At 37.6% G+C, this 12,435-nt stretch overlaps 1 long non-coding RNA gene across 1 annotated transcript in view; it reads left to right on the forward strand.

Annotated features, from left to right (window-relative positions):
• The window catches only part of LOC118765703, a 1,920-nt gene extending 702 nt beyond the window's left edge, over nt 1-1,218 (forward strand). The window contains exons 2-3 of the long non-coding RNA XR_005001568.1: nt 704-860; nt 983-1,218. This is a non-coding gene — a long non-coding RNA (uncharacterized LOC118765703). The remainder of the gene's footprint in view (nt 1-703; nt 861-982) is intronic.
• The last annotated feature ends 11,217 nt before the right edge of the window (nt 1,219-12,435 follow it).

Genomic DNA, 12,435 nt, shown 5'->3' on the forward strand with positions numbered 1-12,435 from the left:
ACGTGCACGTTAATTTCACGAGCAGGCTGTTCCGTTGATCAGATCAACTGGAGCCCTCGTCGTCGCAACCGACGGAGAGCCACGAAACGAAATCCAAGACTGGCCTACTACTTCTTGAATCTGATATTTTGCACCAATCTGAAGAGCGTTTTTACAGTTTGTTGCGACTGATCATGATCTAGCTATATTTTGATACTCTCTCTTTTACTCTTTTACTTGTTTCAGTCATTTGACTGCGGCCATGCTGGAGCACCACCTTTAATCGAGCAACTCGATCCCTGGACTTATTCTTTTGTAAGCCCAGTACTTATTCTATCGGCCTCTTTTGCCAAACCGCTAAGTGACGGAGACGTAAACACACCAGCATCGGTTGTCAAGCAATGCTAGGGGGACAAACACAGACATAAACACACACACGCATATATATATATATATAATATATACATAAATACGACGGGCTTCTTTCAGTTTCCGTCTACCAAATCCACTCACAAGACTTTGGTCAGCCCGAGGCTATAGTAGAAGACACTTTCCCAAGGTGCCACGCAATGGGACTGAACCCGGAACCATGCGCCTATAACTTACTGTATTTGCAATACGTATTTACACGCGCATAGACTTTTCACAAAATACATATTCCATGCTTCTTTTCGTGTGTAAAACGAATATCTATATATTGATGATTGTTTTTGTCACCGTATAGATGATGCTAACCAAAACGAAGAGGACCCACCTTGTATTCCAATTATTGTATCCGACATCTTCATGCAAGCCAGTTCCGGTTTGCATCAAGTCGCCAACATCATCGTTTATTCTGTAAATGGTCATGTGACTATGTCTGTAACACTTGGCTAGATTAGGTAAGTTATGATTGCATATTTTGCAGTGTTACAATACCACTATTTGATCCTATGTGATTTATACATCGATATGTTATACATACACACAGGTTTGGTACAATTTTTATCTTCATTGTTTACAGATATGTCAAGCACTTTGACCGCTGTGAGATTTGAATAGAGAAGCTGCCATACCTATACAGCACAAAAGACTTGTCCTACGTTCTAATGAACCTGAATATTCAACAGCATAGCTGAACAGCTAAAGAGAACACCATCAGAGTTATCCGGCCCAGGGTGCCAAATATGAAGAACACCCTGACCTTTTTTGTTAAGGTTAAACATTTTTTCGTAAATAAACGAAAAGGGGATGCAACTATCCGAATGACTGGAAACTTCTGGACATATTTTTTATAAAAGATAAAAATCATATTCTTTTTTTTTACTTATTTATATAACTTGCAGAGTATGGTATCTGAGTATAGGTGTCTGCTAGTTTTCGATTTTGCATAGTTTTCGATTTTAGGACCAGAAGAAATATTCTCTCCCTCACTATCTCTCCCTGTACTCCTCATATAATGTGACCGCGTGTGTATCGTTGGCGATTTTTTTCCTCCGTCTTCTCTTCCTTGGATTTTTCCTTTTCCTATTTTTCTGACGAAGAGCTCCGCTCGAAACGTTAAATCTTCCTCCTTTCTTTCCTTTCCTGAGCGTCCAATAACACTATACTTGTTCCACGTCCTCGCGTTGTTGTGTTTTCTCTTTGTGTTTTCATGTTTGGATTAACTATATATATATATATATATATATATAATTCATACACACATACACATACACACGCGCGCACACGCAGACACACACATACATACATATACAGATGTAACAGTATCCAGCATTTGAAACCCTATCAGTTCAATAACCGGCGAAGACCACGGCATATGAAGTTTCCGTATTTGGTGGCGACTGTCTCCATCAGATGAATTTGAGACCCATATTTCAACCGTGCTTTTGTATTCGTGAGGTGTCAAGATTAATGGAAAATTCCTGGTTAGCTGGAGGCTATGCCGTTCCGACCTCGTGTTAAAAAGATTATCTTTCGCCAAGCACCAACACTTAACATTCTCACCTCTCTCCAAGCATGCATTCTCACACTGTAATAACTGGTTTACAGCATTGTAGCGTTTTTTTATTGTAATAACTGTATATAAATCTGTAATGAAAGTGTGTGTGTATATGTTTGTGTGTCTGTGTTTGTCCCCCTAGCATTGCTTGACAACCGATTCTGGTGTGTTTACGTCCCCGTCACTTAGCGGTTCGGCAAAAGATAAGTCCCGGGGTCGATTTGCATGGCCGCAGTCAAATGACTGAAACAAGTAAAAGAGTTAAAGAGTAAAAGAGTATATATACATAAAAAAATAAATACACCCTTTTAAAGCCTAGCCAGGCTCATGGGCCTAGTTTCCCAGTTTCTATGGCGTATGTGCTCCCCAGCTGGATGGGACGCCAGTCCATCGCAGCGTTACTCATTTTTGCCAGCTGAGTGGACTGGTGCAACGTGAAATGAAGTGTTTTGGAAACAACGCGTTGCCCGGTCCAGGAATCGAAACCACAATCTTACGATCATGATGCTGACACCCTATCCACTAAGCCACGCGCCTTCACACATATATATACATACATATATATAAATAAATGGCGTTAAGCGCTTAACTCCATTTATTTATTTATATATATTGTACGAAATATTTCACATCAACTCGGAGTTTCTACCTTTACAAACAGGGTGTTGCGTCCCTATTGCTTGTGTGATTTTTTAGCTGCCCTGGTAGCTGTCTGTTTATTTTTTTGCATGTTAATTGTAAACAAGGCAAAAATACACACATCCATATATACATACATACAGACATACATACTACATATATAAATATATAATATATATATATATATATATATATATATATATATATGTATATATATATGTATATATATATATATATATATATATATATATATATATATATGTATATATATATATATATATATAGATATATATTATATATATCTATATATATGTAATATGTATATAAATACATACAACCATGCGTGTATATATATATATATATAATATATATATATATATATATATATATATATATATATGTAGGCGAATATATACATATGGGGAGTTCGGTGTGTTGTTTAGTATGTATGTGTGTATGTATGTATGTATGTTGTATGTAATATATAAAGTGATAGAAACGAGTGGACGATTAGAGTAACTGTACTGGGAGAGAAAATATTAAAAAAAGAATATAAAAGTGTAAAATGTTACAGAGAGGAGTGATTTCGACAGCAGGAAGTAAGGACGAAACGAATTCTACGTTTATTAATATACCGTTAAAATTGCCAACTTTGTTTCTATCTGCCTTTAATAACGTCTGCAAATAACTTAAATATCTTTATTTAAAACGCTAATACATATTATATTGCAGTCAACCACTTTAAACATTTATATCTCGCAGTTATAAATCGGCAAATCCAAAGCCACTGCATCCTTTAAAAATTACTTCCGGTTGTCAATTTTTCGAAATTATCTCCCGCTGTGATAGGAAACAAGGTCACATACGTAAGCGTATATATGTATGTATGTATGTATGTATGTATGTATGTATGTATGTATGCATGTATGTATGCATGTATGCATGTATGCATGTATGCATGTATGTATGTATGCATGTATGTATTATGTATGTAAGTACGCATATAAGAGTAATACACACACTGACACAGACACATATAAATACATTCATGTATGGATACATACATATATATAGCTATATCTATATATCTATATATCTATCTATCTATCTATATATATTATATATATATATATATATATATATATACATATACATATATATATATATATACATACATATATATATATACTATATATATATATATATATATATATATATATATATATATACACCTACATATATATATATGCATATATGTGTATGTGTGCGTACATATATAATGCATACACATATATATATATGTGTGTGTGTGTGCATATATATATATATATATATATTATATATATCACACACAAAAGCGCCTGTATATATACATATGCGAGTGGGCACATTTATACACACACACGCATACACGGACACACGCATACACGCACCTATGAATGCACATATTTTTCGCGCACAAAATTAGCTGCCTTCTATTTGTCTGTTTGCATGTGTGGAGCCATCCCTAATCGCACTTCATCCTTATATAATCAAATAAACAAAGAAAGAAAAGAGAACTCCGCCAAGCGTTGATATGTTTTTCCATCCCCACACTCCGGATGTCTACTTAGTTGATGGCTTAGTAACACTGAAGTCAGAATTCAGATGCCATCTGGAGTCAATTAGGTGAAACTCCCAAACTTACAAGCACGAACTCGAATACGAAACGATTCTTTCCTGGTTTGCTGTCTTCTATGACGTCATTGACCAGCTTAGAAAACATTCATGGAGTCGTCTTTAGAAGTTCCGAAGTACATGGCACACTTGTGGTCCTTGATAACAAAGATCGCGTTCAACTGTTTTATGTGTAATATGGAATTTCTCAGTGTGAACACAGCACGGTAAAATTTCAGTAACTGAATCAAGTAAACGCACATGTAAACATGTTCATATTTACACGCGTTCACACACGTGTATTTTGATTTTTTGATTTTTCCAGTTTCAGCTAATGAGCTGTGGCCATGCTGGGGCACCGCCGATAATTTCTGTATGCATACGAACATGTAAAGTTAGTATTTCCGTGCGTGTGCTTGCAACCATTTCTACAAACCACATACATATCCAAAACTCAAAATACAGCCACGTACATATGTTCATATGTATTTATATAAATATATGTACGCATTTGTGTACCCTTTGTTATTAATAATGCTTCTGTCGCTATTGATTATATAGGGGCAGACGTGTCTGTGTGGTAAGAAAGTTGCTTCCCAACCACATGGTTCTGTGTTCAGTCCCACTGCGTGTCACCTTGAGCAACAATCTTCTACTATAACCCCGGGTCGACCAAAGACTTGTGAGTGGATTTGGTAGATGGAAACGGAAAGAAGCCTGTCACATATGTGCGTGCGCATGCGTATGTGTTTGTCTGTGTCTTTCTGTCAGTGTCTGTCCCCTACTACCGCTTGACAACCGGTGTTGGTGTGTATACGTCCACGTTACTTAGTGTTTTCGGCAAAAGAGACTCATAGAATAAGTACCAGACTAAAAAGAGAGAAAGGAGTGGGATTGATTCTTTCGACTAAATTTTCTTCAACGCTGTGCCCCAGCATGGCCGTGGTCTGATGACTGAATCACGTAAAAGATAAAAGATAGAAATATATTAATTCTTTATTGCACACAAGGGGCTAAACATAGAGGGGACAAACAAGGATAGACAAAGGGATTAAGCCGATTACATCGCCCCTGGTGCGTAACTGGTACTTATTTAATCGAACCGAAAGTATGAAAGGCAAAGTCGACTTCGGTGGAATTTGAACTTAGAACGTAGCGGCAGACAAAATACCTATTTCTTTACTACCCACAAGGGACTACGCACAGAGGGGACGGACAAAAACTGACAAACGGATTAAGTCGATTACATCGACCCCAGTGCGTAACTGGTACTTTATTTATCGACCCCGAAAGTATGAAAGGCAAAGTCGACCTCGGCGGAATTTGAACTCAGAACTTAACGACAGACGAAATACCGCTAAGCATTTCGCCCGGCGTGCTAACGATTCTGCCAGCTCGCCGCCTTAAACGATAGAAATATATATACATACACACGCATAGACAGATACATACTCACACACACATATATACATGTGTGCGTATCTATATTCATTCATTAATATACATATATATATATATATACATACATACATACATACATACATCCATACATACATACATACATACATACATACATACATACATGCATACATACATACATAGACTCATGTACATACGCACAGAACATCTCTTAGGTCAAAACGTGATATATTATGTTGGGCTCAGACTTCACACTTAGTGATCTTTATTCGAAAATATCAAAACCATCCCACAAAAAAAGGGCAAAAGACAAGAATTAAAGGTGCTTTCTATGCCTCATGGTCGGTTACACGGATTCTGTGACGTATATTTCCAAAACTGACGCAACATCGGTCCGGCGCAGGATTTTAAGTTACAAAACCATAAAACTATGAACAAATATTCCTAAAACATCCCTCTCGCTCTCTCTCTCTCTCTCTCTCTCTCTCTCTCCTCTCTCTCTCTCTCTCTCTCCCTCTTTCTATCTCTCTCCCTCTCTCTTTATCTCTCTCTCTCTCTTTATCTCTCTCTCTCCTCCTTTCTTATTTGCTCTTCCTATACATTTATGCATGTGTGTCTGTGTGCGCGTGTTCGTATGTGTGTGTGTGTGCGTGTGTATTTGTGTATGTGTGAGTGTGTATTTGTGTATGTGTGTATGTATTTGTGTATGTGTGTGCAAATGTGCGTATGTATGTGCATGAATGTGTGTGAACGTGTGTGTGAGTTGTGCGTCAGTTGTCTAATACACATGTGAATGAAAACAGCCTACCGCATTTAATAAGTTTTGGGATGAGACTGTAACACTCCACATATATCACCAGGGGACCCGACATGGCTATCCCCGTCAGCGAAGGTGGTTGAGATACTAAATCGTTCTAATAGTTTGCTCTTCCTCTCGTCTCTGTTTAAAGCCATCAAAGTCGACAAAGATGTCATGTAAGCGAGTGGGTTCAACACGATAATGTTTACGTTGTAAGTAAGTCGTAACTATAATTTATTAACCACATAATATAAGATATAAACGTTCGTGTTGTCATTATTTCCCCTAGTATATTATGTAAATAGAGATTGTTACAATCTTACTCTACTTTAAAATCTTTTCTTGTTTGGTTGTTGTTTTCTGCGTTTATGAACGTCTCACATTCCGTTGGTTACGTATATCTGATCGTCTGTTACAGACACGCTGTTCTTCTAAATATTCGAAGTACAAGAGCCTCAACTTCTAAAAAATGATATTGGAATAGAATAACCGACAGTATTATACCATATTCATACGAATGTGTGACCTTATAGTAATCTAAGAATTCAATATTAGGTAAGTCACTGCCCGTGTGACAGATAGAAAATATTACTCCTTTACAAGTGTTATATTCGGTTGTCCGGAAAGTTTGTGCCGATTTTTAAAGGAAAGAAAAAGGTCAATATATAAACTTGCCATTACATTTTTAATCAACCAAATATAAACCATTTTGTTGCACAATGCGTCTCCATCTTTCCTTTAACTTGAAAATACCCTCTTCCCAGAATTGAGGTGGTTCCATGGCAAAGAATTCATCAAGGTATCTTTTTACATCATCCAAGGTATTGAAATTTTTACCATTAAGACTATTCTGCAGAAACCTAAATAAGTGGAAATCCGAAGGAGCAATATCTGGTGAAGATGGAGGGTGGGGTAACGCATCCCAGCCGAGCTGCAGCAATTTTTGTCTGGTTCCCAAAGCATCAAGTGCCGAAAAGGAACTTTCTTATCTTCCATTTTAAAGGGTTACAGAATTAACACAGGTTATAAGAACATAAACCTTCTTCCACGAAAAGATAGCTTAAACTGTGCTCTAAATGGAGGTGTAGTCAAATTCTATTTTATGGACTCAACCATGTTCTAAAATAAGTCCAAATGTAAGCTACTATAAATCGGCACGAACTTTCTGGACAACCCAATATAAACAGTAGAAAGCTAGATGAAGGTCCTTATTATTAAGTCCAACCGGTGATTCCTAATTGAGTAGACCTCGGGCCGCATTAACAATGATAACCGAAAGCGCGTGAACTCGTAGAGTAAAAATTTATCAAATTCTTCCTCGCCATCGTCAGGTCCTATCCCACTACTATATTAATTTCAACCTATTATTTTTAATTTAATTTATTTAACATTAATCAGCTGTAATGTAATATGATTTACTGACAACTAGAGCAACAGGAAAGCTTGCCAATTTTCAACAATTTTTTATTCATTAGAAACACAAAGCTGTTATACTTTACTAGGCAAGGCAGTCTGACAGTCTGATTAAAAGTACGTTTCACAATCGTGTAGCATCTTGGGCAATTATCTTCTTGCATGAATCTGGACACTGACCAAAGCCAAGTCAGTGAATCCGGAAGACGAAAACGGCTGTATAGAAGCCCGCCGTATATGGATATATACATGTGTTTCTCTGCGTGCATGCGGGTGTGTCTCTCAGTTTCTATTAGTTTCTAACTGTGCGACACCACTTTTATTTTTGATTATTTTCCTGTAACCTAGCGATTCGGCAAAAAGAGACGGAAAGAGTAAATATCCAGCTTAACTACTTGGATCTATTTGATCGACTAAACCTTTGAAGGAGGTAACCCAGTTTCACCATAGTTCAAAGACTGAGACAAGAATAGAATAAAATAATATTCTCCATGGTAAATATCAAGAAAACAGAAGCTCTTTGACGCTTATAATCCCTTGATGTCTTAATCACGTGCTTATCTATATAAATAAAACGGAATTTGTGTGTATGTGTGTGTGCGCGGGCGTATTTTCCTTATGGATTCTAAAACTGAGTTTCCGATTTTGAAGTATATGGAATCCAAAGACTCTAATCTTTCGGCTACCAAGTATGTTTTTTTGCACAACTCTTTTTCACTACGAAAATAACCTCGAAAACGAAACTGGGCCGCACAATTTTGAGGGCTTTCGCCAACTCTGCCTGCAAAATTTTTGTCTTAGGAAAATGTTTAAAATGTTTAAAATACATGGAATGAAACTTCGAAGATATACCGTCAACTTTATTAGTAATATTTAGTAGATAATCTTGTAATATGAAGTATGTTTGTGTTTATGAAGTATGTTCGTGTGCCGATTCTGCCCATAAGAAAGGAACAAATAATACAATGTGGCTGTAGATCATAACACCCGAGCATCGCTGGGGTGCATCGCTAGTGTTAGATAATGGTTAAACAGCTCATGACCTGGGCAAAGTGGTAATCTACACCCGGAAGCTCCAGCTCGGGAGCCAAGTCTTTAGGAAGAAGGGATGTACCTGTTACCATTACTCTCAGTTCCGCTCCGATCCAGGTGGGTAGTATCTGTTAAGGGTCTTAGTTATAGGACAAATAGCTAAAGATCGTCCTATGGCTAAAACACAACAATGAAATGGAAAAGAGCTGGCTCCGTAGACTTTTATCACACAGATTGCTTTGAGTGGAAATAGTATTTATTCGCAGTTGACTCCTTTTCTTCATATTTGTCTGTTTGTCTGTCTTTTAATTCAACCATCCGTCTCTCTCTCTCTCTCTCTCTCTCTCTCTCTTCCTCTCTCGCTATCTATCCATCGATCCATCCATCATTTATCTATCTATCTATCTATCTATCTACTATCTATCTATCTATCTATCTATCTATCTATCTATCTATCTATTTATCTATCTGTCATTCTACCTACTACCTATTTATCTATATGTGCATATGTGTATATATACACGTGTGCATTTGTATATTATATATATATATATATATATATATATATATATGTATATATACATACACACATATACATACACACATCCATACATTCATGCATACATAAATACAAACAAACATGCATATGTTTATATTTGTATTTGAAGTGGGTATATTTGGGTTGTGGCGTGCGCGCGTGTATGGCTCTTTGCCAACTTACGAAATTCCTATTTATTTGCTCCAATAATTATCTAGGCTCACTGATTTAAGTCTTGTGGTGAAAATTTGCGCTGAATTTTGGATATATGTCTCTGGTAGTTCTCTATTATCTCAAACGTTAAATGAACATCATGGATTCAAAGTTAAATATGTATATATATATATATATATATATATATATATATATATTATATATTATATATATATATATACATATAATATATATATATTATATATATATTATATATATATATACATGCATATTTATATGTTTAAGGAATTGAACATCTGGGTGGAATATTCAAACAGGAAACTATGATTAAGGTGGAAATGGGTGGAGGAGGTTGGTGCAGAAAAAGGGGTGAAATGGGTGGGGGTCATTTTGTTATTGGCTGAAAGATGTGCGGCCATAATTACATTAGAGGTAGTGGCGGTGAAGGTGATGGCTGGTGGGGTTGATAGTGGAAGTGGTGTTATCTCCGGATACTCATAGGGTAGATGGGGGACTTGACACAGTTTAGATTTGTAGGTGCTGTTGTTGTTGTTGTTGTTGTTTGATCCCTAGCCAGCCCTGGTAGAGTAACCCTCTCATCGAAAGCATTTCCACCGCTTTGACCTGAATAAGTTTTTTTTTTACTTCAAAAATGGGTTATATTACCTGATGTGTTTTATCTAATTTGTAGATGATTGGGGTGGGGGGTGGAACTTGTGGAGATTTGGCTGTTATTTCTGGGAGTGTAACCGAGAGTATAGAAACTCATGATCCCAAGCAGGAGTGGCTGTGTGGTAAGTAGCTTGCTTATGAACTACATGGTTCCGGGTTCATTCCCACTGCGTGGCACCTTGGGCAAGTGTCTTCTACTATAGCCTCGGGCCGACGAAAGCCTTGTGAGTGGATTTGGTAGATGGAAACTGAAAGAAACCCGCCGTATATATGTATATGTTGTGTATGTGTGTGTGTGTGTGTGTGTGTGTGTGTGTGTGTCTGTGTTTGTCCCCTTCAACATCGCTTGACAACCGATGCTGGTGTGTTTACGTCCCCGTAACTTAGCGGTTCGGCAAAAAGAGACCGATAGAATAAGTACTACGCTTAGAAAGAATAAGTCCTGGAGTCGATTTGTTCGACTAAAGGCGGTGCTCCAGCATGGCCACAGTCAAATGATTGAAACAAGTAAAAGAGTAAAAGAGTAAAGAGTAAGCCCCCATTGGCTTAATAGCAATATTCTTAATGGTAGAGAAAGTGATAATTGTAGTATCGCCATTGTTGTTGTTGTGCTGTTGCTGTTATTAACCCCAAGTCAGCCCTGATTTAGCAGACCTATGATCAAAGGCATTCCAACAATGGTCCCCTCATTTTTTTCCTCGTTATCTTGCATCTACAACTACAATGTTCTCATATACACTGTTTACATAAGTCACTGTGTCAATGCCTATGGGCATAGCTTAGTGGATAAAGGCTCTGATTAATTCAGTGCAGTCACCTAGGCGTTCTGAGCTCAATCCCAGGCAAGGCAATTAGGCGAATCACAAGACACCTGATGAAGGCTGGAGGTATACCAGCCGAAACGTAGTGAAAGCAGCAATCAAGATTTGAACACCAGTCCCACCTATGTAAACAGTATTTAAGTAAAATTTGGTTGCTATTTTGAGAAGGTCAAGTGACTACGAACAGTATCCCTTGGGGGATAGTTGTCTTATTTTGCTATTGTTGTTGTTTAACACAAGTTTAGTCTTAATGGAACAATCTATAATCAAATGCCTCCCTGTCGCGTTCATCCTGTCTTTTTAACACTTTTTTGCTCTGAGCTTGAAACCCACTAATACATTGTGCAGTGTCCTCTTTCCTAAGACCTGTGGTCTGTGATTGGAAGGAAATTTATCTACTGTTTATAGCAGACTGAACACCACGCAGAGGTTAGTGGTGGTATTTGTGGTGGCACTGGGGGTGCTAGTGATGCTGGTGATGATGGTTTGGGTGTGGAGTGAGGGTGCGTTATAATGTGGATCCTCGTCCACTTGCATGTTGTCAGCACTGTAATATTCTTGTCGCCACTATCATGTGGCAATATTCCGTGTTTTTTTTTTATCGTGCTATCGCTGATGAGCAGTCACGGAGAAACTCCCCCGTTGGTAGCAATGGTTATATCGGTAACAATGACATTGATCGTAATGGAGATGGTTATGCTGTAGTTAAAATAATAATAAATGCGCCCTTTTAAAGCCTAGCCAGGCTCATGGGCCCTGTTTCCCGGTTTCTATGACGTATGTGTTCCCCAGCTGGACGGGACGCCAGTCCATCGCAGCGTTACTCATTTTTGCCAGCTGAGTGGACTGGAGCAACGTGAAATGAAGTGTTTTGCTCAAGAACACAACGCGTCGCCCGGTCCAGGAATTGAAACCACAATCTTACGATCATGATGCTGACACCCTAACCGCTAAGCCATGCGCCTCCACATGCTACAGTTATGTTGACAGTAATAAAATAAATGGCTTTCCTCATCCCCTCTCCACATATTCAAACCAAAATTCCGGATGTTTTTAAATTCGGTCCTGTTTTTGCTAATGCGTAGAAGCTTTTCAAACCAATCACAGTTTTGAAATTCTAGGTTTCTTTATTTATTTATTTGTTTTGTTTTTTTGATAATTTCGAAATTCTTATTTGTCGGAAAGGTTTGAATCCGGGTGCGTGTTCGTCACCTTCGCCACCTTCACCAAAAGGTACTTACCAAAGATACCACCATACTAGATCAAATCCAGGAACTTGTTACGCATTATTTAATATATCTTTCTGTTATTT

The sequence above is a fragment of the Octopus sinensis genome, linkage group LG13, assembly GCF_006345805.1.
Source record: "Octopus sinensis linkage group LG13, ASM634580v1, whole genome shotgun sequence".
Classification (NCBI taxonomy): domain Eukaryota; kingdom Metazoa; phylum Mollusca; class Cephalopoda; order Octopoda; family Octopodidae; genus Octopus; species Octopus sinensis.